Raw genomic sequence first — 24,376 nt, 5'->3', positions numbered from 1 at the left:
TGCAGATCTGGAGAACCCCTCCCCAGCCCCAAAGCAACAGGTTTACACCCTCCCCAGGCCGTACTGGGCGGTCCCTCTCCCTCACCTAGCCAGAGGAGCCGCCCTCCGTCGTTGTCACCCCCCCACACACACCCTGGTCCCCGAGACCAGGCCTGGGAGTAGGTATGGGGAGGGGGCTCCCGGACTTCCCTGACAGTTTGCGCCTCGGAAACTGATCACAAACGGGCCAGCCACTATCCCCCGCGCGCCGCCGCGCGTCCACCGTGTTCCGGGAGCGCCGGCCCGCGCCTCGAGGATGAATGAGGCTCCCCTCCCCCACAAGGGGATCCCGCGCGGCCCCCAAGTCCCAGGGCGACGCGGGTCAGCCCAGCCAACCCCCTCTGGAGCCTCAGACAAAGAGATGCTGGGACGAACTGCAGAGCGTCCCTAAACTTGCCTTTCCCTCTCCCCAAAACAAAGGCGCACCCAGGCCTTTCCCGCCCCCCGCGCGCGCGGCCACTTCGGGGAGCGGCCGCCCCAGAGGTATTGTTCGGCGTGCAGGGAGCGCGCCCAACCTGGGGTTGGGGGGGCACACGGGAACTTGCCCCTCCTGAAGCTTCAGGGCCCGCGATTGGGGTCACCACCGCGCCCCTCGGCCCGAGAAGTTTGAGCCCCTGCCCGGCGTGTACTCACCTCGCCGCGAGCCGTGCAACTTGTGGCCGCGCACTCAGCGTACTGGCGGGTCCACCGTCACCAACCCCGGGCCGCGCGGAGGCCGACGAGGGCCAAGCGCCCCGGAGCAGCCGCGCGCTACCCCTGGCCCGCCACCTAGTCCACGAGAAGAGCTAGCGCTGGAAAGTTTCGGTGGCGAATGGCGGCCGGAGGGCGCTGCAGCGGCGGCGGGGCGGGGGCGCTGGCGGCTTGTCGCTCCCGAGCGTCGAGACTGGGGGGGGCTGGGCTGGGAGCGGCGGCGGCGGGAGAGGGCGGGACGGCGGGAGGGACCGACACGGCCAGTGACCTCCGCTGGGAGCGGACGCGAGCAAGCCTACCCAGGCTGGGAGACGTGCCAAGAGGGTCGACAGCGCGCCGCCCTCCCCAGACACCTGGAAGAGGCTCTCTACAGCCCTGCCCTCCCCCACCGCGTGCCCGCCGGCCCCTCCCCGAGCTCCTTGGGGGGGCAGCGTCCCCACGCGGCAGCCCCTCCCCCCAGTAAGGGCTAGGACGCCAGGCCCGCCCTTCCCCGGACCAAGTCCAGACCCAGCCCCCCGGGGGCAGGGAAAAGACTTACATCTCGGCACAGTTCTTCACCCTAAAGCCTCCCCACCCCCACCTCTCCCCGCCCCAAGCCCAAGGTGGAGGAGGGAAGCCTGAGCATTGCCCTCTGGGCCCCAACCAGGCCCCTACCAGGCTCAGAGAGGAATGAGGGGGGAACAGGGCCCCTACACGGATACTCAATCCCACACCCCTCACGCCAAGGTGGCTCGGGAGGAGGGGGGATGGGAACAAGGGCCACCCTGAAGATTTAAAGAGGGAATGGTAACCCAAGCCACTGAAAGTGTTACCCTCCCCCACCTCAAAAGATGAAGCCGCCCAGCTAGCCTAGAAGGTTCTCGTGTAACACCATCTCCAAGCGCATCTTCTTCAAAATTAACGACATAAAGCATCCCCCTCCCCAGTTGCCTTTACGCCCACCGCAAAAATTGAGGACTCGGGCGCAGCCATGACCTTTGCAAAACACCTCTCGGCCAATAGTCAGAAATGCATAGGGGAGACGCTTTAACACAAGACTAAGGCACAAATAAGCTGGGACTATGGAGGACTATGTTAGGGTACTGGGGCCCTCAAATCTGTAAATCCCCACCCCCAGGCCTGAAACCGCAGGCGCTGGCAAAGTGTTTTCTGTTGCCAAGGCTGGTAAGGCCCAGCCCTGGCGCTTCCTCTCTTCCACATCGGTGACGATTTCCCCCCATACTCCCGCCTTTAATTCAATTAAATAAATATTCGGCCCTCCTCCTCAGCACCTTTGGTGTCTGCCTTGCTGAGTATTTTTAAAATCAATTTGCCCCTCCCTTAGGCTTCTAATGAGCTCGGTGCTAAGCGCCCAGTAACACTCCGCAATTTAAACCCTAACCTCACTTGCTCCTTCCTTGAACACTAGGCATTTGTTGCTCTGGTAGTTGGGGGTGGAGGGGAGAACCTGGGGCGAGTTTTTAAGGGGCCGGTTCTCCATCAAAAAGGCGGACCTCAAATTTACCTTGCAAAATATTTCTACGAAACGTCAAATATGTCAAACGACTGTTGGTACACAGTTATTAGAGCGCATCAATAAAAAATCCACACTTACACAGTCTCCATAATTGTGAATCAGCAGTACACAGGCTTATTAGCTATCAGCTGCCATTCAAGCACCCCCACCCCCAAAGGACTTGGTAGGGCTCCCTTGAGCCTGCCCTTCTTAGCTCTTGGGCTCCTGAGCTTGTGCAGACTGATGCTGAGGTATTATGAAGGGTGCAATCGAAAACCTGAGCCTGCTCGTGATGCAACCCTGGCCCAGTTTACACGTGCTTCCCTTCCCCCACTGCATGCTGGTGGTAGCGCTGCGTTTTTTCCGCCTGTAGGGTCACATTGTGGTTGATTGATTCTCCTTTCGCCTTGCTCAGTCATTCAGATTTGGAAAGTAAATAACAAGTTGACATCATTACAGCTTCAGGCTTTACCCGGTCGCCAGCTCTTTGCTACCGCAGACCCTCGAGTAGCTGCGCAGCAAACCCTAACCACCTAGCTTGCTCAGCTCGGCTTGCCCAAATTAGTGCTTGAAAATTCCAAACTGAAGTTGGTTAAAAGCATTCCTGCATGCATCTGTTACTTGATAAGTGATGATCATCTTTAAAGTATGGGAAATTAGTGGGTAAAAAAAAAATCTCTTCTGCCATTAAGGGAGCATAGTGACCAGGTTTTATTATAGGCTTCCCCTGACTAATAGAGTGGGAGTTTAAATTTTCGACCTTGCCAGCGTGATATATTATAGCAATAATCCCAATTCTTGCTTTTGGACAGTCAAGGACTAGGGATTTGGAGAGATAGCTCATCTTCGTTAAGATCACTTGCTACATAGAATTCAGTTTCAATTTCTAGCACCTACAAGCCAGATCATCTCCACTTGTAACTCTGATTCCAAGAGATACTATGCCCTCTTCTGTCCTCCTAGGGCTCCTGCATACATGTGGGACACATAAATTCTCAAAGGTACACATACAATAAATAAATAACCCTTGTTTTGCTTTGTTTTGGAAAAAAAGAAAGTTGGTAGAGGGTATGGGGAAAGTCCCAAAATTTGGAAGGCTGAGGCAGAATGAGACTAGACTACTTAGCAAGACCCTATCCAAAAAATTAAGTCAAGGGCTTGTAGTAAACAGCCATAGGAACCACCAAAACATTGTAAGACCTAAAGACATAAGAACAGTCCCCCCTGACATTTTTTTCCTGAAATGCTACTACATGAATGGAAAATTAGAGTATTCTATTCATCTGCTTTGGCTGTTTGCTATAGGTGCTGGTGTGGAAGAAAGCATGGAAACAAAGGGGAGGAAAGAGAAATAAGGTCCACTGTGTGTATATGTGTGTGTGTGTCTGTCTGTTTCTCTCTGTCTGTGTGTGTGTGTGTGTGTGTGTGTGTGTGTGTGTGTGTTTTCAGTCTTGGTGAGCACTTTTTGCAAAAAGAAATCAACTTCCTGAATTGCTTTCACTTTGTCCGTGTGTTTCTTTGTGCAGCACTGACACTATTTTCTCAACAGTGATGGTTTGAGAATACCAAAAGCATGAAAGGAAAAAGTGAGTTGGATTTCATTAAAATTATGGAAGTCTGTAAAACATACTGCTTACAATGAAAGAGAAGCTGGAAACAGAGAAAACAGGTGTAAAAACCAGGCCTGATAAAGAATTTTTATTATAGATAGATAGATAGATAGATATAGATACAGATCTTTTTTAAAGGTTTGTTTAGTTTTTAAAGTATGTATCCATGTGTCTCTGCACATGAATGTGAAGCCAGAGGAGGCCAGGAGGGTGTTGGATCCCTGGAGCTGGAGTTATAAGCAGTTGTGAACTGTCCATGTGGGTGTTAGAATAAAACCTCTGCAAGAACAGTACTTGATCTTAAGAGCTGCACCATCTTCTCAGCCCCCAAAGAAGCCTTAAGCTTGCTTTGGTAAAAAATAATTACATTAGCAATAGATAGGAAACAAAAACGGGGCTGGGGGATGACCCATCCAGTAAAGGCTTGAACAGCAAAGAACTGATTCCTGAAACCTCTCATCTGTTGTTCACACTCATGCACATACAAATATATGCAAATAAAAAATTTAATGGAGCTCTCTGGCCTAGTGTGGTGGCACACACCTTTAGTTGCAACACTTCAGAGGCAGAGGCAAACAGATTACTGTTTGTGGTTAACCTGTCTACATAATGAGTTCCAGGCCAGCCTGTAATACACAATGAGACCCAATCTAAAAAAATAAGTAAGTGGATAAATAAATAATGCTCTTTACCATTATATCTTGTGACATAACATAACTATTATACAACAGAAAAGAAATAGAAAGAAATACCAAAAATACCTTTTCTGCTGGGCTCCATGCAGGCTAAACAAGTGCTCTACCAGTGAGTGATAAACCCTAACCCCAAATATATTGCAATATTTATGTATGAGTGTATTTGCATGTTTGTGTGTGAGTGCACATGTGTGTGTGTGTTATATGTAAATGAAACACGGGAACAAAATCATAATAGAAAGGGAGTAGCAGGTATCCTTGAAAACCAAGTACTCTCTGTTTGGTGATGGCATGAGATTCTGGGTGAACAGAAAGGGCCAGAGCCTGAGGCACAGCCATGCAAACAAAGAAAGTCAACGTCATAGTACAAACTGCTGAGCAAAGGAATAGCTGAGGTACTAAGAAGTTAGTGGCACACACCTGCACATGGGCCATGAAGGCAGGATAATCAAGTGTGCAGTGTGCACACACCTGCACCGTGGGGTTCATGTGTGAAAGTTGAGAACACGTTCACAATTTCCACCCTGTAGAGACGAAGGGTCTAATTCAGGTTACCAAGCTTAAAGGCAAGTGCTTTTTACCATTTTGCCAGAGTTATTTTGTATACTTTTATTTCAAGACACAATCTCACTAAATTGCTCAGACAGGCTCTGAACTTGTAATGCATCTGCCTCAGACTTCCACATAGTCTGAGATTACAGAACTCTGTCACTAGGCCTGGTGATGGCCATGACTCTAGTGGTTGGTAGCAATAGCAGTGATGGATTATTATTATTTATTATTATATTATTATTATTATTCCTCTTCCTCCTCTTATTCCACATCTAAAATATTTTTAAATTTTTACTTTATTTTTATGTGTATGAGTGCTTTGTCTGACTACATGTCTGTGCACCGCATGTATACAAAGCCTGTGGAGACTAGAAAAGAGTATCAGATTCTCTGAATGTAGGTTAGAGAAAGTTGTGAGCCATCTGTGGGCTCCAGAAATCAAACCAAGGTCCTCTGGAAGAGCCGTCAGTAACCCCTGAGACATCTCTCCAGCAGATCAGTGTTGCTGCCTTTTCTTCTTCCTCTGAGACAATGTTTTACAGAGCCCAGGCTGTCCCCAGAAGTCTCTGGGAGGATGACTTTGAACTAATTTCCCACCCTCCATGAACCACTCTGGCCTGTTTATGTGATTCTGTGAATCAGTCCCAGTGTTTTATGCACACTAGATGAGCAATGTACCACAGCCATGTCCCCTCCTGGCTTCCATGATCCCTGATGCAAATGTGCACGCTTCCCCTCCTGCTTTGTTTCCTCTTCTGCAGTTAGCATTGAACAGGCCCTAAAGGGAATGAGCACAGGACAGAGGATAGTCTCGTTGCAAATAGTTTGTGTGCAAAACAAAACAAAAACATTTGCTCCTATGTCAAGTGTGACAGTACACTGACATTTTAAAAAAAAAGTCCTTCAACAGGTGCTTCAGAGACTCTGTGATTCTTGGCAGATCAGTAGCCATATAGTACTTCTGCATATGTATGTCATGGGCTGCGCTGGCTAGTTTTATGTCAACTTGAGATTAAACTAAAGGTATCTGAAAAGAGGGACCCTCAATTAAGAAAATGCTTTCAGCACTGGGTGGTGGTGCACACCTTTAAACTCAGCTCTCAGAGTCAGAGAGAGCTGGTTCTCTGTGAGTTCGAGGCCAGCATGGTCTACAGAGAGAGTTTCAGAACAGCCAGGGCTACACGGAGAAACACTGTCTCAGAAGGAAGGAAGGGAAGGAGGGAGGGAGGGAGGGTGGGAAGGAAGAAGGAAGGGAAATGCCTCTAAAGATCCAGCTGTAAGTCTTTTTCTTACTTAGTGATTTTTGAGGGGATGATCCAACCCATTGTAGGTTGTTCCATCTAAGCCATGAGGAACAAGCCACTAAGCAACACCCTCCATAGTCTGTGCATCAGCTCCTGCCTCTAGGTTCCTGCTCTGTCTGAGTTTCTGTTCTGAATCCCTTCAGTGATGAACAGTGATATAAAAGTATAAACCTCTCTGACTTGCTTTGCTCCTGGTATTTCATCACAACACTAGAAACCCCAACTAAGGCACCACTGTATCTAGTTTCTAGTATATATCCATGAGAATGAAAGTTTAGAATTCATAGGAGCTATATGTAGAGAGATTTTCTTCTACCCACAGCTGTCAAAAACCTACAAACAAGTCAGACACCCTTCCACAGGGTGCAGTCCATTCATAAAGCAGGGGCACCAAGGAACAAAGTCCTGACCTGTATGACAGTATGATGAATCTCAAATACAAGTGCTACTGAAAGAAGCTAGATTTGAATACTACCTTGGTATACTCCTCTAGCACTTGGAAGGTAGAGGCAGGAGGATTAGAAGTTCAGGGCTGGGGCTGGCAAGATGGCTCAGGGGGCTGGCGAGATGGCTCAGTGGGTAAGAGCACTGACTTGCTCTTCCAAAGGTCATGAGTTCAAATCCCAACAACCAGATGGTGGCTCACAACCACCCATAATGAGATCTGATGCCCTCTGCTGGTGGGTCTGAAGTCAGCTACATTGTACTTATATATAATAATAAATGATTATTATATATAAGATCAGCCTGAGCAACCTGAAACTCTGTCTCAAAAACATAGAAAAGCTGGGCATACAGGTTCAAATCTGAAGTCCAAGCACTTGAGAGGTAGACAAGAAGGAAGGGAAAGAAGAAAAGCAGGCAGTGTGGCGGTCTTTTTTGCACTTAGCAACAGGCTCCAAGTTACTGGATCCAGGACCCCATTTGACATTTTCTAGAGCTATCCTAACAAAGTAGCATAAATTTGGTGGCTTAAGACACCATTCATATATTTTCTCAAGGTTCTTCAAGTTCAAACTTCGAACTGGAGATGTCACAAGGTCGTCATGCCTCTGAAGACTCTATGTGTGGATCTGTAACCAAACAATGGATTTGCAGTTTGCTGAGTGGAAAGTCAACACAAGCACAACCAAGGCGCACAAAAGGAAGATGCATTGCATGCGACGAGAAAGGAGTTCCAGGAGTTATTTCCAAAGCAATGTGGCTACTCAATCAAAGCAAGAATCAAAGTATCTTTCGGGAAATGTACCTGGGTTCTTATAGTACTGAAGTTCTTATATGAAAACATAGTAGGAAGGGACATATTCCTAGAATACTCAGTTTTTAAGGTTATAGTTGCAAGAGATGTAAAATATGCTTCTTTTCTATCAAATGGTATAAAGCTTGTGTTTGGGACAGGGAATTCAAATATTTTACCTCCCCTACCTTGTAATACTTTTATACAAATATTATAATCCCACACGACTACCCAGTAAAACCTTTGTTTACACAAAGGCCCCTTGCTATATTCCAGGAATCTGATGGCCTAGAGCAGTGTGACTCTTTCCCCTCCCTCCTTCACTTTCTGTGCACCAATTCTTTTTAGATGAGCCAATTAAATTAAGGCTGTGAAGCTAGACCCCAGCCAATGGGGAAAACACAGCTACCACCTGAGATAGAATAAATGCTAAATGCACTTCCTGTCCCTGTGTGTTTGCTCTTCTGAGCACAGATTCTTGATCAAGAGAAAATTTTGCCTTGTTCAGGCACTTCAATTGACATAATGGTCTCTTTATTTGCATCACTGAACTTATTTCTAACATTGTTAATGGAAAAAAAGATAGCAGATATGTATTTGGGCAATATTTAGCTAAAAATTCATGTAGCACAGTGTTCTAAAGGTTGAAATGTTAGGCAAGAATACCTTTGACAATGCTTGGCTTCCCTCATCAACATGGGTGACAGGACCACCTCTGGGCATACCCAGTTTCCTTCATAAAGATGGCTGACAGGATGGCACTGGCATGCTCAGCTCTCTTCAGATAATTTAAATGAAAAGGGGGAGAGGATACTTTGAAAGCGTGTTAACATAGGACTTTACTCCTAAAAATACTTGCCCCTATTAGCAGGAAACACATGGGGTTTTCTGCCTCTTCCAGGTTCCAGGGGTAGCCAGCAGTCCTTAGTGTTTCCTAGTTTATAGCTACATCATCCCTATCAGCTGTCTTTACAAAGTTCTGCGTACAGATCCATAAGTCTACATATCATGCATCTATCCATTCATCTAAATCTTCCTTTCCTTTCTCTTTTCACTTATAAAGCCAATAGTTGCTTGATTTAGGGCCCACTCCAACCCCACATACTCTCCTCTTAACTTGATCATATATGCCAAGCTGAGGAGCTGGCTCAGTGGATAAAGGAGATTGCTGTGAAACATGAGGACCCAAATTCAGATCAACCAGTACCTATGTAAAAAAGCTGGGTATGGTCAGGTACATCAGTATCTGTAATCCTAGCGATGGGATTTCGACAGGAGGATCCTTAAACTACATTATGCAGCTAGGTTTGCTAAATAGATAAGCTTCAGGTTCTCTGATAGACTGTGCTTCAAAAAAATAAGAAGGAAAATGTTTGATTATGGCACCTGAAGTCAGCATCTGGCCTCCACATGCACACATATGTGCATGTGTTTACACACAAATGTGTACAAATGCACACACAAGAGAAAAAATTGTAATAGTGACACTTACTTATAATGTACCCCGAACATAATCTACTTTGGTTGTGAGCCTAGCCTTTAATAGCTGAGCCATCTCGCTAGCCCACCAAATATAATCTAAATAAATGTTGACAGAAATACCAAATTGTGTATAAACAGTAATCAGAAATAAATCATCTTCAAGGCCTAAAAATCACAGAATCATTTAAAATGCCGGTTCTTATGCTTCTGAATCATGAGGCTCTAATGATTAGCACCTCATTCCTTTAAAAAGCCAAATTAGGACAGGTCCATTCTGTGCTGCATCCAACAACCAAACTCAGCCACACTTTTCACATCCTCCTCCAGGGTCTAGCCAGGTGACCCTGGAACTCTACAGAGACTTCCCCGTACATGTCTTCTCCCCAACCATTGAGATCAAGCCTGAGGCTCACATTCAGTGCTGCTGCCTAGTCTGGCCTCCTCTGCCTGCACAGCCAACAATCTCTAGGTTTAGGTCAAAACACTCCCTACCTATGCCCCAAACCCAACCATATCTACCCTACACTACAGACTTAAACCTAGAACCAATCCTATACACCAACCCAGTTTCCTCTGTCCACTTGACTTTATTCCACACAACCCATTTCTAACATCTAGACCCAACCCATTCATTCATCCTTTCTTCTGTCTCAATTTACTCTGTCAATAACAAACTCAGAGCTAACAAAAGAAATCCACACGCCTAGATCTCAATACCACAAAAATACCAACAATATGAATAATTAAGCCAGTATCTTCTCTTCAAATCTGTAGATGAATCTACTTCTACAGAAATGTTTGCTCATGACAATTACTTACATGAACCCCAGGCTATAGAATTTAAAGGATATATATAATCTTCATCAGGGAATTCAAGGAGTTGAAAGAAGACACAAGTAACAGCTCACAAAATCAAGGAGAAAGAACTTACAGAGAACAAACTCCCGAGTGATGCCAAAGAAAACGCAAACATAGGCTGATGGAAGTGACAAAAAGAATCCAGGACTTGAGAACAGAATTCAGTAAAGAGACAGAAACATTGAAAAGGACTCAAACTGAAATGAAGGTAGAATTAAAAAAAATAACCGATATCCCAACTAGAAACCTCAAAGGAAAGCCTCACAAATAGACAGACTCAAGCAGAAGATTAGCAGGACCTAAAGATGATGGAGAGGATCTAGACCAAATAATCAAAGAATATTTTTTAAAAATCTTTTTTAGAAAACCTTTAAATGCAGGAAATAAACATACAGGAAATGTGGGACATGATGAAAAGATCAAACCTTCAAATTGTAGGCATAGATAAGGGAGAAGAAACCAAAGTCAACGTCATGGAGTAGATCTTCAACAAGATCATAGAAGAAAATCTTCCCTAACCTAAAGAAAGGCAATAGATACAAGAAGCACATAGAACACCCAGTATACACAACCAGAAAAGAACATCCTAGAACATATAATTTAAAAAAAAAAGTAAGAATATATAACTAAGAAAGTGTGTTGAAAGCTGAAATAGAAAAATAAGTCAAACTGTATTTATTTGCAGATGACATAATATTACTCATTAAAAAACTTCTAAACACAATGAAAAAATTTCAGCAATGTGGCAGGATATGGAATTGACTTACACAAATGGCTTTTCTATAGACCAACAACAAAGATAAAACCAAGGACATCATGGATATACTCCCATTCACAATAGCCTCAAAGAAAATAAAAATATCTAAGATAAACCTAACTGGGGACATGAAGGACCTCCAATGAAAACATTAATCCTTGAAGAAAGAGATAGGGCACTAGAAAATAGAAACATGTGCAGTGGTCATGGTATTGATAGAGTCAACATTGTGAAAATAACCATTTAGCTGAAAGCTATTTACAAATTCAATGCAATCCTAATTAAAATCTCCACCTCATTCATCACAGAAATAGAGGGAAAAAAACTACCTTAACATTCATATGGAACCACAAAATGCTCAAGATAGCTAAAACATATAGGTGGAACAACACTATCAACTAACCAGTACCCCGGAGCTCTTGACTCTAGCTGCATATGTATCAAAAGATGGCCTAATCGTCCATCAGTGGAAAGAGAGGCCCACTGGACTTGCAAACTTTATATGCCCCAGTACAGGGGAACGCCAGGGCCAAAAAGTGGGAGTGGGTGGGTGGGAGGGTATGGGGGACTTTTGGGATAGCATTGGAAATGTAAATGAGGAAAATACCTAATTAAAAAAAAGGAAAAAAATAAAAATAAAATTGAATTTAGATAATAGGAATCCGTGTAAAAGAAAAAAAGAAAAAAAGATAGCTAAAACAACCCTGAGCAAAAAGAACAATGCTAAAGGGATTGCAATTCCAGATCTTAAGCTATATTGCAGAGCAATGGTAATAAAAACAATATAGTTCAGGCACAAAAACATACATGTAGTCCAATAGAAAAAATCAAATAGGTGAGAAATATATAATTAGGAGTCTGATGTCCAGGGTGATGAGTGAAGACATTCACCCCCTTTAATATAGGAAGAGGCAAAGTCAGGGGGGGTGTCCTCTGAGGATCCTGCCAGGATGGATCAGGGGCCCAGAAAACCACTCAGGTATACCCTAAAGCATTTCTCTTTTGTCTTCTCTTTCTCTCCTTTACCTTCCTCTCTGCCTTCCTTTCCTTTGCTATGCAGTTCAGAATGACCTTGACCTCCTGCTTGGGCTCCTGAATGTTCAGGTTATAGATGCGTGTCACAATGCCTGCATTTAGGCAAATACTATGCCACTGGGCTCTAGTGCCAGCCCCTAAGATTTCATTTTAACCTGAGTTTTTTGTTTTGTTTTGTTTTTGTTTTTGTTTTGTTTTTTTGTTTGTTTGTTTTGGTTTGGTTTTTGTTTTTTTTTCGAGACAGGCTGTAGACCAGGCTGGCCTCGAACTCAGAAATTCGCCTGCCTCTGCCTCCCGAGTGCTGGGATTAAAGGCGTGCGCCACCACGCCCGGCTTTAACCTGAGTTTTAAAGAAGTAATTTAGCAGGTGTAGGTTCAGCAGTGAACCTTTTAGATCTTTTGTGTTAGACCTAAAAATTGGAATGCAGTGTGGGGCTCTGCCACTTGATGGTTTTGTGGGTCATGCAATTCATGCAATAATGTAAGCTATCTGAGATCAAGATTTTCTCTTTATAAATAGGAAAGCTGCTATGGTTTGGAAAAGGCCCAGAGGAATACTTGGCTTAATGGCCAGCCTATTAGGAAGGGGTGTGGACTTTAAGAGATGTGGCCTAGTGGGGGAAAGTTGTACCATTAGAAATGGTCCTTGAAGGGGAATATTAAAATTCCGGTATATACTTCTCTTCTCTTCTCTTCTCTTCTCTTCTCTTCTCTTCTCTTCTCTTCTCTTCTCTTCTCTTCTCTTCTCTTCTCTTCTTTTTTTTTTTGGTTTTTCAAGACAAAGTTTCTCTGTGTAGCTCTGGCTGTCCTGGAACTCACTCTGTAGACCAGGCTGGCCTTGAACTCAGAAACCCACCTGCCTCTGCCTCCCAAGTGCTAGGATTAAAGGTGTGAGCTACCCTGCTTTGTGTTTTCTTGATGTCCAGTTTTTGGTTTAGTTCTTTATTTATTTTGAATATTGGCCTTCTATCTGATGGGTAGTTGGTAAACATGTTTTTCCTTCTATAGATTGCTGCTTCATCTAAGTGAAGGTATTCTTTACTATGCAGAAGCTTCTCGGCTTCATTATCCAAATTGTTGATCTTCGTGCCTGTGCTAATGGTGTTCTGATCACAAAGTCTTGTCCTGTGCCAATGAGTTCAAGGTATTACCTACTTTGTCTTCTATCAGTTTCAGTGTATCTGGTTTTATATATAGGTCCTTGATCCATTTGTAGTTGAGTTCAGTGTACAAAATGTTTGTTCAATGTTTGCTGAAATTGAAACAACTGGAAGCTGAGATGTGTATGATATGAAACGTCTGACCCAATGTTCTTTTCAAATCATATTAGTTATAATTTCCTAATGGACCTGGAAGTGTTTAGATCTTACTTCACTTACTGCAATCCTGACCTCCTGAACAAGGACTCAAAGCTATTCTTAGAACAGCAATTTCAATGTCTCCTCTAGCAAAAATAAACAAGCTGGAAACAAAAATATTTTCCTCTTATGTACATTTAATTCTATTCAAATAGTTACTGAGTATATTTCATGGTTCGGGGGGGGGGAGAGACACAGTACCATCTTCTAGAAATGTATAATCCCCTTAAGAAGCAGACTAATGCAGTTGTGGTACCCCACACTCTTTTTTATGTTATTTTTTGTTTGTTTCTGAGACAGGGTTTCTCTGTGTAGCCTTGCTGTCCTGCAACTTACTCTGTAGACCATGCTGGCCTCAAACTCAGAAATCCACCTGCTTCTGACTGCCAAATTAAAGAAATGAACCACTGCACAGCTTACTCTTTTTTCTTTTCTTTTTGGTAGCCCCCACATTTAATCCCAACACTGGGAGGCAGATGTAGGTGGCTCTCTATAACTTTGAAGAGAGCTTCATTCGTATACATAGCAAATTTTAGGCCAGTCAAGGCTACAGAGTAAGACTACCTCTCAAAAACAACAATATCACCACCCACAAAAAGGAAAAAAAACTCAACTTAAATAAGCTATGAGTGGCAAGCAGTGCAGTTAAGTGTGGAGGAGAAAGTTCATGACTGACTTGAAAAGTATCTATTTTACCTAGATATTTTCCTAGTATTATAAAAATCTGCTGTCCTTTCTCATTTTCTTTTGTGAGTCCCTTATTTATAACTTCGTTCATTGAAGTGTAAAAAGTTGTTTGTGTGGTTTTGTTTGTTTGTTTGTTCATTTGTTCGTTTTTGAGACTCACTATATAGCTTTGGCTGTCCTGGAACTGCCTGGTGGCCTCAAACTCACAGCAGTTGGGAAATAAAGACAGGAGGATCAAGCCTTCAAAGGCCTTCTTCTACTTCACAGCAAGTTTCAGGCTAGCCTGAGCTATAGAAAACTCTGTCCTTTAAACATCAGAGTATGGTGGCACACACCTTTGATCCTAACACTCAGGAAACAGAGACAGGTGGTACCATATGAGTTCGAGGCTGCTCTGCACCCAAAGGGTATAAGATATAAGCCTGAATCTCTTATAGTCATTTTCTTTTCTGCTGATTTCTTCCTTTCATCTTTTGTTTAAACAGTTTTAGATCAATAGGAAAGAAATCCATTTAATGTGTGTCTTTCAGGGGAGGGCTCTCCTCTCCCTAGCCAAACACCATCCAGTAGTTAACAACCCTGAAAGGTGGAGGGCATACCTTTATACCAAGGGGAGTGTATCAGGGATCATCAGCATTTGGAAAGTTCACATAAAGAAAACACTCAGTGTATAAAAAGAAGCCCTCTAAAGAAGCCCTGGATCTAGCCTATTTTCATAAAGGACCTAACACAACAAATGCATGGGTCAGCCCAGACACCCAGACCTTGCCTAATGTTCTCCTCAAAGCCCCTCAAAAACAGACATCTCATCGAGGAGCAGGCTGCAAAAATAAACAGGGACGTCATGTTGCTTACTAAATGATCAATCTAGAGTAACTGGGCTTCTGAAGATAGTAAATGTTTTCGATAGAATAGTACTTTAAAAAGAAGAACCCCTCTCTCACTGATTTGGGGACTGAAAATTGCACCTGGAAGCAAATGTCTGAAGTGACAGTGTTGGTGTGTTTTCTTGCTCCTGTTTCATTGCTTGTCTCCATTTGAACCTGCTGGAGAAGAGTGACTGTTGCAGGTCACTGAGAGCAGAAGGTCCACCACTGAGCCTTGATGACTATTAGTCAAACTCAAGATTATTGGCAAAGGGGTTTGGTTTCTTCTTCTGGCATTCTGTTTCCCCCAGCCGTGCAGGTATTTGAGTGCTGTAGTTTGGTTTGCCTTCCAGGGTTTTTCCACACTGGGAGACTAGAAGGATGTGCCTGTTTTCACTCCAGTACCCGATTCCTGTCTTCACTCTGTGTAATGATTAACACTGATTATCAGCCAAAAAGATTTTTTGTAGGAGACAAGTATCTGCGCATTCCCATGAGACATTATCTAGATTAGTTTAACTGAGGTGGGTGGGTGACAGCATCCCATGGGCCAACGTCCTGGACTGAATGCAAAATTAAAAGTTAGCGGAGTTATCAACATACACCTCTCTCTCTTCTTGACTGCAGATGCAGTGTGACAGAGTTGCCTCAAGCTCCTGCCACATCATGATGGTCTGAAAGCTTAAAGTATGAGCCAAAATAAAAGCTATGTCTATGAAATCGCTTCTGTTGAGTATTTTATCATAGTACCAAAAAAAAAAAGTTACAGACCATGTGACAAACCCCACCTCTAATATCGTGTACCATGTTCAAATGTACTTAAAAGGCTCCCAACAAAGTCAAATGGAGTGGACCACTTACCAAATCTTGGGCTTTAGTCTCTCAAACTTCTTTTCATCATACATTATTCGGCACAAGATATTTTGTGATCACAGCAAGGGCAAGAAGGGGAGTTACTAGTGTTTGGGGCAGGATCTGCTTAGGGATTGACTCACAGTGCCATACCAACTAGAGATTTTGGTGGTAAAGGAGGGGAGTCTGAAACAGAAGGAGCCAAATGTGGATAAGAAGGACCAGTGTGGTAGTTATCAAGAATTTGGTATCCCTGAAAAAAGGAGACCGCAAAGCAGATATGTCAGCCTGTGATTGTGGGGTTGGCTAGCTGTAGCAGAAAGGTCAAGTGCCAGTTTACATGACCAGGGAGGCTTTTGAGTCACCTTTGCTGTGGCTTGCAGTGCTCCTTAAAGTAGTGCTGATCTTCTCCAAACCAGAAAGAGCAACCCGTACAAATGCCCTTTCAGAACACCCGTGTAGTGATTAAACAAAGGAACAGGAAGGAAACCCTTTGATGTTCTTCCAGCCTTGACCTTGGCACTGCAAATAAGCTTTGCCAAGTCGAAGATTGTTTGAATGGAGCATAGAATTGGTGTAGAGATGACATTTCTAAGACTACTTCATCTGGGACCAAGAATTCCTGTTTGATTGTTTGGTCATCCTTGTTGTTCTTATAGTTGTAGTAGTTGTTGTTTAAGATATTGATAAACTTCCAGGGCTGGTTTTAAACCCCTAGGCTCACACAGCCATCCTGCCTCAGCTTCCCAAGTACCTGGGTCTATAGGCAGACCCACTGTGCCTGAATCACCAAGGCTTTACATTTTGCAATTGGGACCATGCAGAAGTTATTTCAGTGACTGTTTTCCAGATTCTGCCTCTGAAAACTGAGACGGAATTATCCCTGTCCTAGGAGTAAGTTGATTTTTGTGGTCAGCACTGTGTGGCACACAGGAACTGACTAACAAATTGAAGCTTGGAGGATTCCACTGAATGATTTATCCGAAATGATTGTAGGAATGTGAGCAGACACAATAGCCATAATAGGATTTGCAGTCTCCAGTGCAGAATGAAAAAAAAAAAACAAAACAAAACAAAAAACAAAAAACAAAACAAAACCACCACCACCAACAAAAAACTATGAGAAAGCTGGGGTAGGGGTAGGGCAGAAATCCAGGGATTGTTAAGGGGCCCAGAATACCAAAATAGAAAATGTAGGGTTGGAAAATGTAGTAGTTTTCAGTGGCTGTGACAAAATACCACGGATAAAGGGCTAGGGAGGTGGCTCAGAAGTTGAGTACTTGCTATTCTTGGAGAAGAACTAGGTTTGGTTGTCAGTACCACATGGTGGTTCACAATGGTTAGTTCTAGGTGTTCTTTTCAGAACACCTTGGGCACTGGGTATAGCATAATCCCCACATATAACTTAAGGCAAAACACTGATTCACATTTAAAAATTACCATAAGACTGGAGAGATGGCTCAGCACTTTAGAGCACTTGTTGCTCTTCAAGAAGACCTCACCTTAATTGCCAGCATCCATATGGCAGCTCACAACTCTGTAATTCCAGTTCTAGAGGACCCAACATTCTCACATGGACACACATGCAGGCAAAACACCAATATGTATAAAATAAAAATAAATTATTAAAAAATACCATACACAAACAGCTTAAAAAGAAGAGTGGGAAGTGAGGCTAGAAAGATAGCTCTGTAGTTAAAAAGCACTTATTACTTTATCAGAAAACCTGTGTTTGGTTCCCAGCACCCACATGGTAGTTTACAACCATCTACAACTCTAGTTCCAAAGGATTTGATATCCTTCTCTGACTTCCATGGGCACCAAGCACACAGGTGATGCACATATATCCATATAGGCAAAAACACATAAAATAAAATAAAATAAAATAAAATAAAATAAATCATTTTGAGGCAGGGTCTCAGTATGTAACACTGGTTAGACTAGAACTTTTCATGTAGACCCAGACTGTCCTTGAAGCCCTGGGAAGGACAAGGCCTTCTGTGATGGTTTGTATATTCTTGGGCCAGGGAGTGTCACCATTTGGAGGTGTGGCCTTGTTGGAATAGGTGTGACCTGGTTGGAGTAGGTGTGTCACTGTGGGTGTGTGCTACATCCACTCCAGTAGTGACAAGTGCGACAGGCCCCGAAAACCTGGGCGCTGTCCCGAGGCAAAAAGTTCATGGAAACTTAGTCTCCTGGAACCGTGGCATCCTGTATAATGACTGCTCCAATGTCCTTGCTTTAGTTGGTAAACGGATCTGTGTGCTTTCCCTTAATATTGCTTTATTACAAGTGCTCCTAAGGATTGATATTTTGACATATAGCTAAGTTAGATTCTATGCAGTTCTTGATCCGACCTTGGGCATGGATAGCTAAGCCACTGCCCTACACAGAAATTTACCATTATCTAGGAAGAAGGAAGGTTGTGACCTAATGAGGAACCAGAGTAGATACTTAGAACTATAGGTAGCTGAGTTACGTCCATACATAAGTATTTACAATGGCCTAGGGGGAAGGTGGACTATACAATAGACTAGAGTAGGAACTATGGCAAGGGAATGAAGCCCTTGCCCCTGGTTTCTAAGATTAAGTGGACCTTAGGTGGAGCTGTTTTTGATCCCAGTTATTAACATTGAATTTTATCCCAGTTGGTTCCTGCCAGTTCTCCCATGTTTGCATTCCTCTGTTTTGTGTAAGAATCCAGTAACCTCTTTGTACCTTGCCAGTGTGTCACCCAACTTCTGTATAAAAAGTTTGATGCTCAATTTGACAAATTACATTCAGATCCAGCACACTATCTTGTGTCTGTGTCTGTCTGTCAATTCCCGCCAGTTCTATGCCCATCTATCCAAACCCCTGATTCCCACAGGTTGAGGGGGGCCGATTCGGCCCGGTCTGTTAGCCCAGTCTGTGGCAGGTGTGGGCTTAAGATTCTCACCCTAGTTGCCTGGAAGTCAGTCTTCCACTAGCAGCCTTTTGATAAAGACATAGAACTCTCAACTCTGCCTGCATCATGACAGCCTGGATGCTGCCATGCTCCCACCTTGATGATAATGGACTGAACCTCTGAACTTGTAAGAGGTTAATTGTTAGCCCCAATTAAATGTTTTTTTTATAAGACTTGCCTTGGTCATGGTATCTGTTCACATCAGTAAAACCCTAACTAAAACAGAAGTTGGTACCAGGAGTGGGGTATTGCTGTGCTAGGCCTGACCATGCTTTTATTTGAAAGAATGTGGATTTTGGGACTTTGGATTTGGAATGCAGTGGAATGCTTTAAATGGGGCTTTATGGGTCATCCTAGTAGGAATATGGAACACTTTGTTGCTGGGAGTAATTTGAACTGTATTAACCTGGCCCAAGAGATTTCAAAGGAGAAGAATTTCAGTATGTGACATAAAGACTGTTTTTGTGGTATTTTGGTGAAGAATGTGGCTACTTTTTGCCCTTGTCTGAAAAGTCTGCCTGAGGCTAAGGTGAAGAGATTTGGATTAATTGGATTAATTGCATTGATGAAGGAAGTTTCAAAAAAGCCCTGCAGAGACTTTGTTCTCTGGTTAAGTCTTATAAGGAAAAGTTTGAACAAGCATAGCAAGCTTAGAAAGGAAAAATATAAAATATATGGTTTGAGTATTAAAGGCATACCAGGAAGTGAATTGGAGCAAAATCCTGTGTTCTAGGAGATAACAGATTAAGAGAATGGGATCTTGGGGCAAGATCCTACCTAGCTAAATTTAGATCCAGGCATGATGGTACACACCTTTAATCCCATGAGACAGGCATGCTGATCTGAGTTCAAGGTCAATCTACAGAGCAAGAACCAGGACAGCCAAGTTTAGGCAGTGAAGGATTTGGAAAACATAAAGCCAGTGATAATGTTATAGTACAAGGGGGTAATGTTCTAGTTCCTGTAAGCAGCAGAACTCAACAGCTTCAGCCATGTGACTCTGGCTCTAGAGTTAAGAATGGAAGGAACTACTGTGAAAATTGATGTTGGTTAGCTGGAGCTAAGAAATTAGCAATGATTAAGAAGAGACCAGCATCACTGAGTTGAAATCTGGGAATTGTTTTCTGAGAGCACAAAGAAGCTGTGTTCCAGAGATAGCCAAGGTTGTACCTCGTGCTGTGGCTAGACTTGGTAATGTGTAAGAGACACCCAGGTGGTACTGGTTTTGAAAACATGAAGGTGTCATGAAGAACAGCTGAGTCTTGGCATTGTGAGAGGTCATGGAAGTCCATTGGAGAAGGTGTAGCCTCAGCTGTAGTTGATGGCCCAGGAGTGAAGGGGTCATGCAAAGGATTTGAGGCTTGGCACCATGAAGAGAGTCTATGAGAGGCTATTGGTGAAGCCTGGTTCGAGTGGAACACCCTTGTGTATTGGAGATGTCAATACCATAGGATGATCACCAAGAGCAGAAGCTGTAGTGGAGTGGATCAACTTGAGCTTAGAGTGCTACAGAGGGCAGAGCTGGGGAAGTGATGCCAGCCCTTAGGAGGAGCCCAAAAGATCAAGTGGAATCCCAGACATTGAAACAAGATGTTGTAACATTGAAATTGCCTTGGATACTCAAAGATGTTAAAGATGCCAGAGCCATGGGATACATGCTGAGGAAAGCTGCTAACAGGGAGTGGAACTAGCCCAGGAGAAAGCAGTTTGTTGCATTCAACAAAGATGAAAAAGGAGTGGAAATATGAAGACCGCTTTGACATCAGCCATGGAGATGCAGAGTTTGGAATTTGCACAGCGGGTCTTCTGTCTTTCTTTGAGGATTACAGTTAAGTGATTGGATGGATCTCAGAAGAGACCTTGAACTTTGGACTTTTAACATTGTTGAGACTACTATAGACTATGAGGACTTTGAAAGTTGGACTAAATGCATTTTGCATTTTGCTATGTTTATGTATGGCCCCACATAGACTCATGTGTTTGAACAAGTCTATGGGGGCCAGGGAGTGGAATGTGATGGTTTGTATATTCTTGGGCCAGGGAATAGCACCATTTGGAGGTGTGGCCTTGTTGGGATAGGTGTGACCTGGTTGGAGTAGGTGTGTCACTGTGGGTGTGAGCTTAAGACTCTCACCCCAGTTGCCTACAACTTAAAAATTAATATTAAAGAAAGCTTCCTATAGGGCTGTATGTTAATTGCCCTTAGCTAATTCCCTGGTCGCTGAAACCATGTAAAACTTTTCAAACTCATACAACCTATTTTGGTTCATTTGTTTGTCTGTTTGTGTAGTGTGTAGTGTGTGTGTGTGTGTGTGTGTGTGTGTGTGTTTATGTATCTGTCTGTATCTCTTTGTGTCTGTGTCTGTGTCAGTGTGTGTGCTTGTCTATATCAGTGTGTGTGTGTCTGTATCAGTGTGTGTGTGTGAGCATCCATGTGTGTTTGTGGGTAAATGCACAGGAATGCAATATCCACAAAGGCAGGATCTGGAGTTACAGGTGGTTGGAGCCATCACTTGGGTGCTGAAAACTGAACTCTGGTCCTCTACAAGAGCAGGTAGTGCTCTTAACTGCTGAGGCATATCTCTAGCCTCCTTTAACAAAAAAGATTTAATTTTTAAGTGTGTGTGCTGACAAGGTACACTGAATACATGCATACAAGTGAGCACAGTGCCTACAGAAGAAGATAGAAGAGGGCACTAGATCCCCTAGAGCTGAAGTTATAGGCAGTTGTGAGTGGCCTGATGTGAGTGATAAGAACCTAACTTGGGTCCTCTGGAAGAGCAGCAAACATTCTTAATAGCAAAGTCATCAATCCAGCACTATTCCTTATTCCCTGTTTTGTACTTTTTATCCTAGGACCTAAAATTTTATAAAAGTATCTGCAAATAGTGTCACGCTAAGGATATTTGTTTCTTGGTGGATTCTTGTGTTGCTTAACTTTGTGTCATCTTGACTGGGTCATGGGCATTGCCTCAAACATTAAACTAGATGGGACTGGAATGAATGTGATTTACATATGAGTATAGAGGGGTTAACATAGATTGGTGTTGCCAGTGGAAGGTTTAATGGACCAAAGCCAAAGAAGGGAGTTGACGATCTGACTGTGCTGCATCCAGTCTCTTCCTGAATTTTCTGCACAATGACATAGCAGTAGCCTGTTGCTCTCAGAATAGTTTTTTTTTTTTTTTCTGGCTCTTAAGTAGTCCTGCATTCCTCTGTAATGAGACATTCTATTTCTGCCAGTCTAGAATACTCTTCCTGTTTCCTCTTTGGTTTGTGTTATTTCATGTGGAGTTCACTTTGGTTATTGCTTCCCCAGCAGCCTTTTGTGATCCTGCTATCCTGAATCCTCCAGTAGTGGCTCTGGGCTTCTATAGAAGGGTCCTGATTCCAAATATTAAAGAGACACATTTGTGGTGGTTTGAATGAGAATGGCCCCCATAGCCTCATATATTTGAATGGAATTGATGCAACTATTTGGGAAGGAGGTGTGTATTTGTTGGAGGATGTATGCCACCACGATGGGCTTTGCAGTTTCAAAAGCCAATACCAGGCACAGTCTTGACCTTGCTCTGTCTCTTGCTTGTGAATCAGGATGTAGCTCTCAGCTACTGCTCCAGCACCATGCTTATCTGCCTGCTGCATGCTTCCCACCATGATGATCACAGATTAAGCCTCTGAAACTGTAAGCAAGCCTCCAATCCAAATAAATTCCTTTTTTTATAAGTTGCCTTGGTCATGGTGTCTCATCACAGAGTAAAGACAACATTCTCCAGTAAGATCTGCTCTCAAAAGCCAAGCTAAGGCGCTAGGGACATGGCTCATAGGTAAGAGTGCTTGTTTGAACAATCTTGGGGATCTGATTTAAAATCTTCACTGGCCATGTAAAACGCTGGGCACAGCAGTGTGTGTAACTGTAACCTTAGCACTGTGGGGTGGCAGATTGCTGGAGCTTTCTGGCTTCTAGCTTCAGTGAGAGATTCCATCTCAAAAGGAATAAGTCAGAGAGTGATAGAATATAGGACAGTCAACATTCTCCTCTGACTTTCATATAGTAACATCGATGTACATACATTATGCACACATATCACCATCTCTCTCTCTCTCTCTCTCTCTCTCTCTCTCTCTCACACACACACACACACACACACACACACACACACACACACACACTCACACAGATGTGCGCACGAATTTTATAAGGTTTGAGTTCTACCAACACAAACAGGAAACCCCATTTGTTCTCTCAGTTTGGTTTCAACTATAGGGAGACTCTCATGAGCTGACAGGCAAATGTCAAATGCTGCTTTCATTCCCTCAGTCCAGCCTCTCATCCTCTCAAATTTTCTTCATTACATCTCTCGGGGAGGGTGTTACATACACAGTGATAAATGCACACTGATTCCTAGTTATTAGGGATATATAAACTTGTATCTACAGAGATGTGCAATGGTGGGTTCCTTCCTTTAAGGAATCCTCAGGGGGACTGGGGAATCTTCCTCGGATTTTATGTAAATTACTTTTTCTGTTTCTGGGTCAAAATACTTGACAGAAGCCACTTTTAAAAAGTAAAAGTTGATTTCACCTCACAGTTTGAGGGTAGTATACATCAAGGTGGGGAAGATATGGTAGCAGTTGCTTGAGGCAGGAGGGCCACATTGCATCTGAAGAGAGAGATGGATGCTGGTGCTTAACTTCCTTTCTTCTTTTTATTCAGTCCAAGACCCATGGAATATTAAGGGTGAATCTTCCCACTTCAATTAACCTAACATAGAAACTCTTTCGCAAATATGCCCAGAGGTTTGTTTCCATGGTGATTCTAGATTCCATCAAGCTGCCAAGATCAGCCATCACAGCCATATAAGGACTGGCTTCCTGAGGGGCCCTGCCATAACACATAAACTACCACTGTTCCAACCCTGTCCCTTGCACACTGCACAAGCTCTGACAAGCTGGATGCAGGACATTATGCAAGAAAGGAGACCCTGTTGTCACTGCTTGAGAATCCATATCACAGCATCTCCTTGCATCCCAGGGCACCCCTTTCCTTATAATATTGGGACTTGGTAGAGAGACAAATTGCAGTGCTGGTGTGCTGCTGTCTTTACTGAGTGCTCTCTGTGGAGTATCTTCCCTCGCTCTGCTTGATTCATTCGCCTTGTGCAGATGGGAGTCTTTTTTTTTTCCTTTTGTCTCTGCACGAAATAAATGTCTCATGTTTCTAGCTCTGTGCTCTTCGAGAGTTCATCTCTACACATCCCCGTGTATACCCTCAGCTCCTCTCTGTCTGCTGCATGCTGTGGTGCCTGGTGCCTGCAGACTGCATTGCCTGGTGCCTCTGGGGAGTTTTTGCTCTCAGAGCAGACACTGAGTCCTTGCTCCTAATGCTGACATGCTGACGCATCAGATCACATTGTGGAGTCTTGCCAGACTAGACTTGGCTCAGTTGAATACAATCTTCCCAGACCTAGTGCCATATCTTAACTGGGGCCTGCTCTTCTCAAGGCCAAGTACATGTCAACCTAGATGCACCAATGCATTTAAAACTTCTACTTACGTTTGACAGTGTAATGGTGGTGGAACCCTTGCCTACTGTGCAAGAAGTCCAGGTTCCATCCCTAGTGTCACATAAACCAAGCATGAGACCATGGTTTTGATGGCTATTGTTGGTTGTCAATTTGACACTCATGGGGGAAAAATAGAACCTCAACTGAGGAATTGCCCCTATGAAATTGATCCACGGGTATGACCTGTGGGGACATTTTCTTGATTACTAGCCCACAGTGGGCTTTAGTTTCTCCCTCCAATTTCCTGCTTTGAGTTCCTGCCTGGCTTCTCTCAGTGATGGACCATACATAACCTGTAAGCCACATCAACCCTTTCCTCCACCAAGCTGGTTTTAGTGTTTTATC

General features: G+C 43.6%; 1 protein-coding gene across 4 annotated transcripts in view; it reads right to left on the bottom strand.

Annotated features, from left to right (window-relative positions):
* Nucleotides 1–2,393, bottom strand: part of Tbl1x (transducin (beta)-like 1 X-linked) — a 153,174-nt gene extending 150,781 nt beyond the window's left edge. The window contains exon 1 of one of the 4 annotated variants that reach the window (XM_030251300.1): nt 2,324–2,393. The gene's annotated coding sequence lies outside the window, so the exon portion shown is untranslated. Of the gene's footprint in view, nt 1–85; nt 621–672; nt 1,396–2,323 lie in introns of those variants that run through there. The other 3 variants (XM_006527939.3, NM_020601.2, XM_030251299.1) reach the window with 3 other exon arrangements.
* Between the last annotated feature and the right edge of the window lie 21,983 nt (nt 2,394–24,376).

Source organism: Mus musculus, chromosome X, assembly GCF_000001635.26.
Source record: "Mus musculus strain C57BL/6J chromosome X, GRCm38.p6 C57BL/6J".
Lineage (NCBI taxonomy): Eukaryota > Metazoa > Chordata > Mammalia > Rodentia > Muridae > Mus > Mus musculus.
Note: the sequence above shows the minus strand (reverse complement) of the source record. Positions and strands in the feature narration are given on the sequence as shown.